Here is an 11,387-nt window from a genome sequence, read left to right on the forward strand (position 1 = left end):
GTCTGTTCCCACATCGTGTCACTTTAAAAGGTAACATTTTGTTAATGGAAAACATTGCCTGGCTCTTCCCTCTCCTCTCTCCCAGCCTCCTCCGATGCAGGACAGGACAGAGGACAGGCCATGTGCCACCAGTGCTGTTCACATGCCACCACTGCTGCCATTTTCTGACAAGTGTGAGGAGGAGGAGAAGGGGGAAGCACAACCCCGACCTTGAGTCACACAGGGAGCGAAGCCCAGCTCCCCCAGCCATGGCAGGGAAGGGGACAGTGGGGGCTCCTGGGGGACAGGGGTGTCACCTGCACCGTCCCACCAGGTACAACCACAGCACCCACGGCAGGGGGCTGCTCCTCCGGGGTCCCACAGAGCTGTGGGGGTCCCACACTGGTTGTTCCCTCCCAGGGCACAGCCAGACTCCATCTACGCCCTGACCCAGCCTTGGGGTCCCCAGTATCCCCCTGGGCAACAAGCTCAGCTGCAAAAAAAGGCAAAGCCAAGTCTGGGAGGGGCGGGGAGTCACCAACCCTGTGACAGCAGTGACAACAGGCACTGGAGACAGTTAAACAGCCCCAAACCCACAGGAGAAGAAGGGTATTTTTAGCTGGGCACAGTGTGCCACCACCACTGCCGTCACTGTCAGCGCCTGCCATCCCCTTGGCGATGGAGAGAGCCGGGCCCAGTGCCGGGGATGGGTGGCCGTGTGCCAGCGCCAGCGCTGCTCGGGTGACGCTGATTTTCCAAACACGGCGTGTAGGGGAGGGAGACGCTCCCCCGGCACAACGAATTCCCCAGCCCCCGCTAATCAGCAGCCAGTGCTTAATTGGCACATTTCTGCCTGGCTGGGGTCTCTGCCAAGGAGGGAGCCTCGGCGCTCCCGGCAGCCGCGGCTTCCTGTGCCCTCAGCCGGGACGGTGACAGCGCGGGGACAGGGTGGCTGAGGGCTCTGGGGCCACCCACACGTCTGGCCTTGACCGCTTCACTTGGCCTTGGATGGGTCCCACGCCGGTGCCACCGCCCTGTCCCCCAGACCAGCTGTGCTCTGGCATGGTGACACCGAGGAGCCGGCGGGGCCGGCAGGGCCGCGGGAGCTGCACGGGGGTGACGCCGGCGAGAGCCCCCGTTTGTGTCGTTCCCAACCTGCCACCGCGAATCAAAGGATCTGCCACGCACGCCACAGCCCTTTCTTCTCATATCACTCACACCACTTCCACGCTGCATTGTGACAATGGGGTGTAATTAAGGTGTCAGCATATCATTTAGCCTTTTCAATATAAAACCAGGAGACAGGCTGGGAAATCTGTAGTCTTCTTTAATGAGGAATGCAGGGGGAAAATAGGAGAAGTGGAGGTAGTGGCTTGGCGAGGGTGGGACAAAAGACACCTCAGTGGTGTGGGGCTTTGGAGCACACAGGGCACTGGGCTGGCACATGGCAGTGGGCACCTGTGCTCCACTGGGGCCACACCGTCCTGGAGGGAGAGGGGACCCTGCCGGGGCCAGGCACTCCGAAGGCTCTGGGAGCATCCCTGGGGGGACTGCAGGAGCCACCAGCACCCGGAAAAAGGGACTGGCAGTGCCATACAGGGCATTCCAGGTGGTTCCCATTTGGAAGTTGAGCTTGAATGGTGCTCCCACCCTGTGGGAGTCTTGCAGAGCCATGTGGGACATACAATGAGCTCATGGCATGTCACTGTGTGACAAGGGACAGAGCCATGTGTGCCATGAGCTCACTCTGGTGCCAGAGCAGCACCAGGTTTGATCAGTGCTGGGTCTACCACAGTGCTGTTGGTTTGCCAAACAGCCGTTCCAGCCTCACTAATATTTTTCCCAGTTCCCAGCAGTTACTACATTGGGAGACCCCATCTGTATCACCCCGAAAGCAGGATGTCCCCATTCCCCCACACCATCCCGTGGGCACTGCAGCACACCAGGGGCCGGCTGTGATCCAGAGGGCAGCCAGCGAGTTCAACACCATCAATAATCCCTGATGGCTACAGAAAGCATTTTCCCGAGGAATAAATTCTTGCTGCATCAAAAGGAAGCTACAAATCAATGCGGGAATCGCTCATTCCGAACGCTGGGAACTCGTCTCGCTACAGTGGGAAGCATTAGCTGGGAACGGAGGGGACACTGAGCTGGGTCTGGGATCATCAGTCCCTTCCATAAACCAGGGACCAAAATTAATCATGGGGTGAAACAGGAGTGGGATGATCCGCCCGGCTGTCCATGCTCACCCTGCTGCTGTGCCAGCCCTTGGAGCTGTGTGCCAGAGGCCACGGCTGAAAACTCCTGGTCCTGCTGCCAGCAGGAGCTGGGAGTGGGTAGGGAATTGCTGCTGGGATTTATTTTTCTTGTATAATGATCTCCATCAACTTTTCCATGCGGCGCATCCCCGCTCCCGGCCGGGCGGTTCAAAGCCACAGCGTGGTCCCGGCACAGCCTCCCGCCTCCATCCTGGCCTTTGTCTGTGCCGGCTCTGCTCTCAGGGCACTTTGGGAGAGATGGATGTGCAGCCCGCCGAGACAGACGTGTTCCAGGCGAGATCCTGGGAAGAGGTTTCCTTAGCAACAATAATGAAGTGTGAGCCAGAGAAAAGCTCTCCTGGCTCTGCTCCCTCCTCCGGGGACTCCCGGCAGGTTTGGGTACACCAGGGGGAGAAGCACATTCCAAGTGTCCGGGATGAGCGCTGGAGCGGGAGTGGAGCTGCTCTGCATCCTGGCATCAAGATTAGCTGGGAGAGGGGGATCTGGATGCCAGTGCTGCGTGTGCTGGGAAGCCAAACCATATGCAGGCATTGACCACGGCACTGCCCGAGGACCCGTGGCCACAGAGCGGGCTCAGCTCCCAGATCTCCAAACCACCTCTGCTCAGGAGGATGGAAATGTACCATGGAAGCAGCTCCCACAGTCCAGCTCAGGTGGGAAACCCCGAAATGTGGCAGGTGACCCCATTCCTGGCAATGCCAGGTGGCACAACCTGTGCAGCAGCTCCTGGTGGGATGCTTGGGAAGTGACATGTGGAGCATCCCTCTGGTTTCAGGGGCTCGGAACAGTCCCAGCCGCATGCGTCGGACACGTGGCTGCAGTGGCAGGTGCCGAGGTGGTTCTTCCCAGTGGGAATGGTGGTGGACTGGACGCTCCCCTCCACGGCCCGGTAGTACCCAGTGCCACCTCTAATTGGCAGTCCAAGTTTTTAATTATCTTGTTTGCATTGGAGTGTTCCCCTTTCACCCCTTCCTGAATGGAATTGCAGGTGAGGCACATGCTGGCAGGATGGGAGGGCCTGGAGAGGCCGGGGCTTCCCGCAAATCCCCCCATGGAGCTGGCAGGTTTAACGGGGCTCAGCCAGCAACTGCCACATCCCAATATTTAGTGTTGCAGGGAAGTCAATCAGTACATCATTAGTGCCCTGCTCCCTCCCCTCCTTACACAGCCCCACTTTAGGGGGCAAAACCAACCCAATTGGGCTCTTGCTCCATTTGGCATCGCTGGGATGGTGTCCATCCTCTGGGAAACATCTGCTGGAGCAAGAAGCAGGGGTGGTTCCACTGGGAGAGTCCTTGCTTATGCTCTGGGTTTGGTGGGACTCTCTGCATCCCACTGGGAACTCCCTCCCCTGGGTTGTATCTGTTCTGCAGCCTCAGTGTGGAGCCGTGGTGACACCCCCTCCTCCTGGCCCCGCCGGCTCTCCGGGCGATGGCACTGTGCCTCGAATCACAATTACAGTAAATAAATCCTATTAGAAGGACTTTTACTACCGCATGCTCCTCATTACAATATGCCCAAACCCCCGGCTCCTGGGATCGCCCTCGTAATGAGGCCGGGATGGATGGATGCGGGAAAATTAGCGCCGATACAAGTTAATTTGTTTTTATTAGCGCGGCGCTGGCAGAGGGGATGGGGGGGTGGGTGCCACCCCACTGGAGTGGTGCAGGGATGGGAACCCTCCTGTGGGAGCAGGTCCATGGGCTGGATCACTGTGTGTCACTGTCCCCTTGGCCACCGCCCGGCTGCCCTTGGCCTTGGGGACATCCCTGTCCCACGCCGGGGTGGGACGGGCAGATGGTGGCGAGGAACCACACACTGGACAAGGTCACATCTCATTAATAAAGGCTAATTAAGAGGAAATCATCAAAAAGAGGGGCTGGAGTTGTCTATATAACCCACGCTGGTGCTGCTGGTAATTAACTCTGGGCTGTGACAGCTCCTGTGGCCGGTGCGGCACCGGGGGGTCACCGGGACAGCCCTGCCCCCATCCCCTGCCCTGTGGCCACCAAGTCTCCCCTCGTGCCCCCCACAGCCCCAACAGCTGGACCTGAGGGAACAGCTGGGCCTTCCTTGGGCTTGGAAAATATAGATCACACCGTTAATAATACATACATTTATTAAAATTAAACCACCGGCAGATATGACATCCAGCGGCACTGAATTATGGATAGACCTCAGCCCAACCTTTGTTTTTAATTAAAAAGCCCCTTTCAGTAATTCCATTAAAGCAGCAGCTTATGTTTTCCTTCTCTTCCCCCCTTTCAAGCACACGATCCGGCAGCATTCAGGTTGCGCTGATGAAACGTCTTTGAAGTTTCATGAATTGCTGATGTAATTGAATAAAAATAATATTAAGGGGAGAGAGAAGGAGGGGAGAGAGAGAGACTTTTCTCTAAACCTAAATCCTAATGAAATCACCTTACTGCGCCGGGCGGAGTGACAGCGAGCCGCTGGATTTGTGCATATTCCCGTAATCCTAAACCCATTAGCCAGGAGGCTCCGTGCGAACCACATGTTGCGGATTACAGCCGGAAAAAAGGCTCCGACAAACCCCCAAACCTCCCTTTAATTGCTGTGGGGAGGCCCAGAGACACAGGACCCCCTCGAGGGCGGGAGGTGCAGTGAGTGTGTTGGGGCTCAGAGCCCTCAGAGCCCCCCCTGACAGCAGCTCATTAGTGCTTTTTTCAGGGAATTAAGGTGGAGAGCTTTCCAATTATTTTGCTGTGTACTGTTATTAATGGAAATTTGAATTTTTGCCTTCCCTCACCTGCTAATGGAAGATTCCTGGGGAGGGATGTCTGGCTGAAGGGGATGCTCGGGATGAGCTCTGGTGGCTGTGCTGGAAGGAGGTGGCTGTGGGAAGGAGGCCACAATCTCTGGGACCGGGAGGAGAAGGAAGGTGTTCCTCTCCATGGGAGAGCAACCTGGCCCGGTGGAAGGTGTCCCTGCCCCTGGCAGGAGTTGAAATAAGGTGATCCTTAAGGTCCCTTCCAACCCAAACCATTCCAGGATTCCACAATTCTATGACAAAGTTGCCTTTCTTTTCTTCTCTCCCTCCTAATTCTTTCTTTCCCAATTTAAGCTCCTCTTCAGGATAATGCAATAAAGACATGAAGCACCTAATTTTTGGTGGGGGACAACAGACACGACGGTGTATTTACCCAGTCAAACCATTATGAAATCCTACAATTAAGGCTTCAATCAGATAAATGCAATTACATAATACGATCTTATACGATATAATTAAAAACATCTGCAATCAAACCAAAGCCGATGGTACGGCAATCCTTAATCAGAAATTACCCAGATACAGCAGAGAGGCTCCATCCCGGAATATATTGGGACATGGTGGTGGCACCGCAGTCCCCCACCGGCACAGTCACCATGGCAGGATGATGGTGGCCATGGGTGACCACGGGGAGCTGATGGGAGCTCTGAGCCAGCCCGCCTGATCCCAGCCTTGCCATGCCCCAAAATCCATGCAACCTCCTCCAGGACATCAGCTCAGCAGCACCGTGGGCACACAGAGGTTGTGCCACAGACAAGGGTTCACTGGGGGCCTCCCCAGCCCTGCCGCAGTCTCAGGCTGGCAGTCCCATGCCTGCAAAGTGACTGGGAATTCTCCCTGGGAAGAGGAATAGGCATCACTGGCTGTTTTTTGTTGCACTGGCCATGCCAGCACCACATCCTGGTGCTGGGACAGGCTGAGCTGTGCTGGGAGTGATGTGGGTCCAGGGCTGAGTGCCCAGCCCTGGCACGGCCCTGCGTGTGCCAGCTGGCACCAAATGAAGACAAATGGGCTGGTGAGACATTCACATCCATTAATGGCAGCGCCGCGCTGGGAGCGCTGGAGATGCGCCGGCACTGGCAGGAGCAGCGGCAGCAGCCCTGGGTCCAGCACCCCATCGTGGGGGGCCAGGGGTGACAGGGGGCTCAGTGGGGCCAGCACAGCCCTGGGGCTCTCACACCCCCACCTCGGCTCTGCTCAGAGCCAGAGCCTGTCCCAGGCTGCTGGCGAGGGAAGGAGCTGGATGGGGTCCAGCACTGGCAGCACGGCCCTGACACAGGTCCCCCATCGCTCTGAGCCCCTCACCCTCTGCAGCCCCAGCTCCTGCCCTCTGCCTCTCATGGGGATTGTATGGAGGTGCAAACATGACCCCCCTTTGTACGTGCTGACCCATCTTGCATGTGGCTCAAGCATCCCAGGACAGCACGTGGCACTTCCAGGAGTGCAGCACCAGCCATTGGAAGTGATATCCAGCTGATGTGGTGTCTGTGCCGCAGTTGTCTGAGGGGCGGTCAGGAAGAGCCGTGGGGTGAGGCTGGAGCACTGACCCTGCCAACCTTTTCCACCCCCGACCTTTCCCCAGCCCCTCTTGGAAATGCCACAGAGCTCCCCGCCCGGATGGATTAAATGTCAGGGAAGGTGGATTGAATATTTCCAGCCGCTTCGTCGGGTGCTGCGGGTGGGTTTTCCAGCACTGTGAGCAGCTCCAGAGGGAGCAGGGGCTGTGATCCAGCCTGTCCCCATCCCCGTCCCCATGCCCACCCCCATTCCCGTGCCACCCCGGCGCAGGGCTGAGCCGGTCGAGCCGCTGGGACGATCCGCGCTCGGCTGCCTGCGAGCGTTTAAGCAGAATTGAGTGTGTGTTCAGGCACTTTCAAACACAAGTAATCTTCATCTGGGAGACGGGAAGTGAAATATGTTATTGCCGGGCGCAGTAAATTACCCGTGCCAGCCCTGCCGTATAAAACATCGCCGGCGCCGGCCAGCGCAGTCACTCACCCGCGTGGGGCCTCCACCGCCCCCATCCATTACGGAACAAACAGCTGATGGTCAGCACGGACCAGGTGCTGAGGCTTGTGTGGCCACTCCAGCACCAGCTCCCACCCCAGCACACGTAGGCAGGATCTGGTGTTGGGGGAAAGCACCAGAAGGTCAGTGGGAGCTGGGGACAGACCAGCAGCGGCACCGCCACCGGCTCCTCCAAGCAGCACATGGCGCTGGCTGGTTCCTCTCCTGCTCCCGGGAACAGCCCCAGTGGGGTCCCACATTGGGGTGTCCTTGTCATCGTGCGTGTGCTGCTCCAGCAGGGCGGACGAGCTGCCGCAGTTGAGTCGGTGGGAGGCAACCACACAACTCCCACTCCTTTATTTTCCTGGGAAAGACCTTTGGAAAGACAACCCTGAGCTCGTAAAATAAATAAAATAAATTCCTGCAACTTTAACAATCATTGTGTTGGATTTGGGAGATGTTATTCCTCGTGACAGACAAGGGCAATTATCTGCTATCCGCCAGCAGTTTTAGCCTAATTTCATTACTGCTGTGCAATTCTTCCCGAGCCGCCAGTCTATCACTGTCTCCCAGAAAGGATTAGCCGGCACTTTCTTCATCTTCAAATGAATTTTAGCTGTCATGCCCTTGATGAATAGAAGAGGGAGGACGGCGAGCCCACGCCGGCGAGTGTGGCAGCCCGGCTGTACCACAACGCCGGCACCGGCGCTCACCACGAGCATCACCCGTGCCGGGCACATCAGAGCCACCAGGACCAGGCAGCTGGGATGTGCCCTGGGATTTCCTGCCGTGCAGGACGAACCAGCCACGGGGTTTTCTTGGAGAGCACATTGAGGCGGGCAGGGCAGCGCAGGGCAGCGCAGCCTTTCTCCCGGCATCCAGGAGGGATTAAAATGACAGCATCTGTAATACAAGGAAATAATGAACACGCCGTCCTTCTCCCTCTCCAGGAGATGCTTATCTGTCAGCGTGGGCCACTGAGAGATAGAGAAAAGCAATTTAAACTTCAGAGACGAAGCTGCAGAGGATGCTGCGGGGAGAGATGTCCAGGCGATGGCCCCCCGTGAGGATCTGCCATGGTCCCAGAGCCGACGGGAGAATTGGTGCTTTGCTGTCCTGGCCAAGCTGGAATAAGGCACATGGAGCCCAAATCAATGGCCCTGTGCCCTCATGCCAGAGCCTCTTGTCCCCATGGCCTCAAGCTGTGCCGGGGGAGGTTCAGGTTGGACATCAGGAGGAATTTCTTCATGGAAAAGGTTGTTAAACATTGGAAGGGGCTGCCCAGGAAGGTGGTGGAGTCCCCACCCCTGGAGGTGTCCAAGGAATGACTGGACATGGCACTCAGTGCTCTGGTCTGGTTGACAAGGTGGAGATGAGATACAAGTTGGACTTGATGGTCTTAGAGGTCTTTTCCAACCTAAATGATCCCGGAATTCTGCAAAATAATGGGGGAAACTCTGGAGCCCAACAGTGTGAAGAGCCCAGTTGCGCCCCAGGACACATGGAGTGGGTCCAGGGACCGTCCAGGGTCCCCCCGGGATGTGGGAACATCACTTGCATTAATGGGAACTCCGGAGCCGGTGCCAGCACAGGGGCTTCATTATTTTTGTAAACATTAATTCCCACACGGCGCATCGTCCTGGTGGAATATTTTAGCACCTTTAATGCAATTTCCTGCTCCCTCTGAAATATCATTTTAATAGAACCAGCCGCACCATGTACCTGCTCCCTAATAAACCTATGCGACTTTAATGAACTAAATAGCAAATTACTTTTTTATTCAAGAATGAAATTTCATCATATTCATAATTCATATTTTATTTCAGACATCTGCTGCTGATTACATTACATTTAACTAAAATTAGATGATGCTCAGAATGTAATTAAGCCCCTGCCAAATTCTCTGGCCCACCAATACCAGGCTCGCTCAGCGGGGGCCGCTTGGAACCTAATATGTAATTAGGAGCTATTTTCTAGCTGTTTTTAAAGTCTGAAAATTAGCTGCCTTTATTAATCACACAGACAAATATAAAGCAGAGCCAACGCTTGCTGAAATTTCTAAAAAGGATTTTTTTTTAATTATACACCACATAGCGCTGAGACTCATTTTGAATGTTGATTTGTTGTGCACTGACATTTTGACAACTAGTTCTCAATTTGTCTGTCGTAGTTAGGCAACAACAAAGCAGACGGTAATACTTAACTTTCAAAACCTTCAGTGTGCAGGGAGGGGAGAAGGGTGGGGGAGACGGGGGGACGGGCTCCCCCAGGCCCTTGTGTGTTGGTGCTGAGCCCCGGGAATGGGTGAGCCCTGAAATCCCCAGGGACAGGTGGCAGAGGGGACAAGGAGCCCGTCTGCAGCGGGAGATGATACAAATTGCCCTTGAAATGACTCTGATGGGGGTCTCGACTTGCCCTGGGGGCACCCCCAGCCCCAGGGGGACCCCCAGACACCCCAAGCCCTCCAGGCTCCCTGTGCAGAGCTCAGGACACAGTGCTGAGCCCTTCCAGCCTTCCAGGCGCCCCCCGGTCCCACTCCCCCACCCTGATCCCAGCAGGGACCCTGGGAGTGTCAGGGAGCCCTGAGGGTCCCCAGCAGCCCCCCACCCCTCCGTGGCTGCGCGCTGACATTTCCTCTCTCTCCCTGACCCTGTTTCTGCTCTCTCCGTGCTCTCCAATAATGTCACTGCCTCCTCAGCATCTATTCACCGGAGCAGAAAGAAGCCACTGCTGACATGGAGTGAAAACAAACAATAATAATACCATCTGTGCCTGGCAGGGGCCAGGCAGGGAGCAGTGGGGTCCCGGGTCAGGGGAAGATGTGCTGGGGGGCACAGGAGCCCTCTGGGGTGGTGGGAGACACTCCAGGGGCGAGGCTGCCCCGTGCACTGGCTGTGAAGGAAAAGGAAGGTATTTTTACACAAAGTGTTTTCCTTTTGGTGCCAAGAAACTCCAGTGACCCCCCCAGCTCTCAAGGGGCCCCCACACTTGCCCTCGGCAGCCTGTCCAGGGTGGCCAGCGTGTTCCCAATTCCTCAATCCATCCCTGAGGATGGAGCACATCTTACCCTCCCCGTTCCTGCGCTGGCTATTAGAGGCAAAGCCAGGCTCGTTAGTCTTTCTGCAAAGCTCATAATGTGAAAAATGAAGCTTGAGAAAAATTAGCCAAATTACCAGGCTAATCCTTCAGCAGCAATCGCTGCTCCACTGCACATCCGTAACGTGGGAGCGGCCGGAGCGCGCGGCTGTGGGGTGGCTGGGAGAGGAAGGATGATCCGTGGGGAGAACACACTCCACGGGCTTCGGCTGGGCTCCAGTTCTGCTCCCAAGGCAGCAAAGTGCAGGAGAGAGGCGGCTGTGCCTCCTGCTGCATCCCCCGTGTCTGTTTGGGGCACCATTCCCATGGGAGCAGCTGCTCCTGCTGCTCACGGCTGATGAGGGGCAGGAATGGGGTGCCTGTACCCCAGAGCTCAAGGAATCACAGGAAGTGGTTGCAAGTTGTTGCAAATGAAGGGGTGATTCCCCTGCAGAAGTTGGGATACATTCCAGACATCCCTGGGTTATCCCAGTGGGTGTATGAGGCCCCTGCAAAGCCTCTGATGGAGCTGGCGAAGGAGGAATTTGGAAAGGAGGGAACGGGCACTCCCGTGCTCACAGATGGATGTGAAATCTGTGCTTACTTCCAACAGACTGGGACTGGCTCCAGGTGCTGATTTCAGCAGTTCTGGTCCCTGTGGCACAGGGAAGGCAGAGTCCCAGTGTTGGGGTGGGCAGGGTCCTGCTGGCAGTGCCACCCTGGCTCAGGGCCCTTCCCACAGCAGAGTCCCACAGACCCCAGCCCAGGGCACCCTCCTGCCCCCCACAGTGCCACACCCCTCCTGGGCCTGGGAACATCCCCCACTTCCACTGCAGCAGTGAGCAGAGTGAGATGAGCAAACCTGGAGGAAACCTGCAGAGGTGGCTGGTTCAGGCTGGACATCAGGAAGAATTCCCTCACGGAAAGGGTGGTCAGGCTTTGGAAGGGGCTGCCCAGGGAGGCAGTGGAGTCCCCACCCCTGGAGGTGTACAAGGAACGACTGGACGTGGCACTCAGTGCTCTGGGCTGGTGACAAGGAGGGGGTCAGTCAAGGGCTGGACTTGATGATCTTGGAGGTCTTTTCCAAGCTCAGTGATCCTGGGATTCTGTGAGTTCCCTCTCCATTCTCTCCCCCAGCCCTCGCTCCAGAGAAGGCAGTTAATGAGGCTCAGCCCCTGACGTGCCGTTTAGAAGTGAGTTTTCCCCGTGCTGGATTTGGCATTTCTTTGTGCCAACCCTCACAAAGTACAGACACA

This window comes from Neopelma chrysocephalum, unplaced genomic scaffold (assembly GCF_003984885.1).
Source record: "Neopelma chrysocephalum unplaced genomic scaffold, ASM398488v2 Primary Assembly neopelma1_77, whole genome shotgun sequence".
NCBI lineage: Eukaryota > Metazoa > Chordata > Aves > Passeriformes > Pipridae > Neopelma > Neopelma chrysocephalum.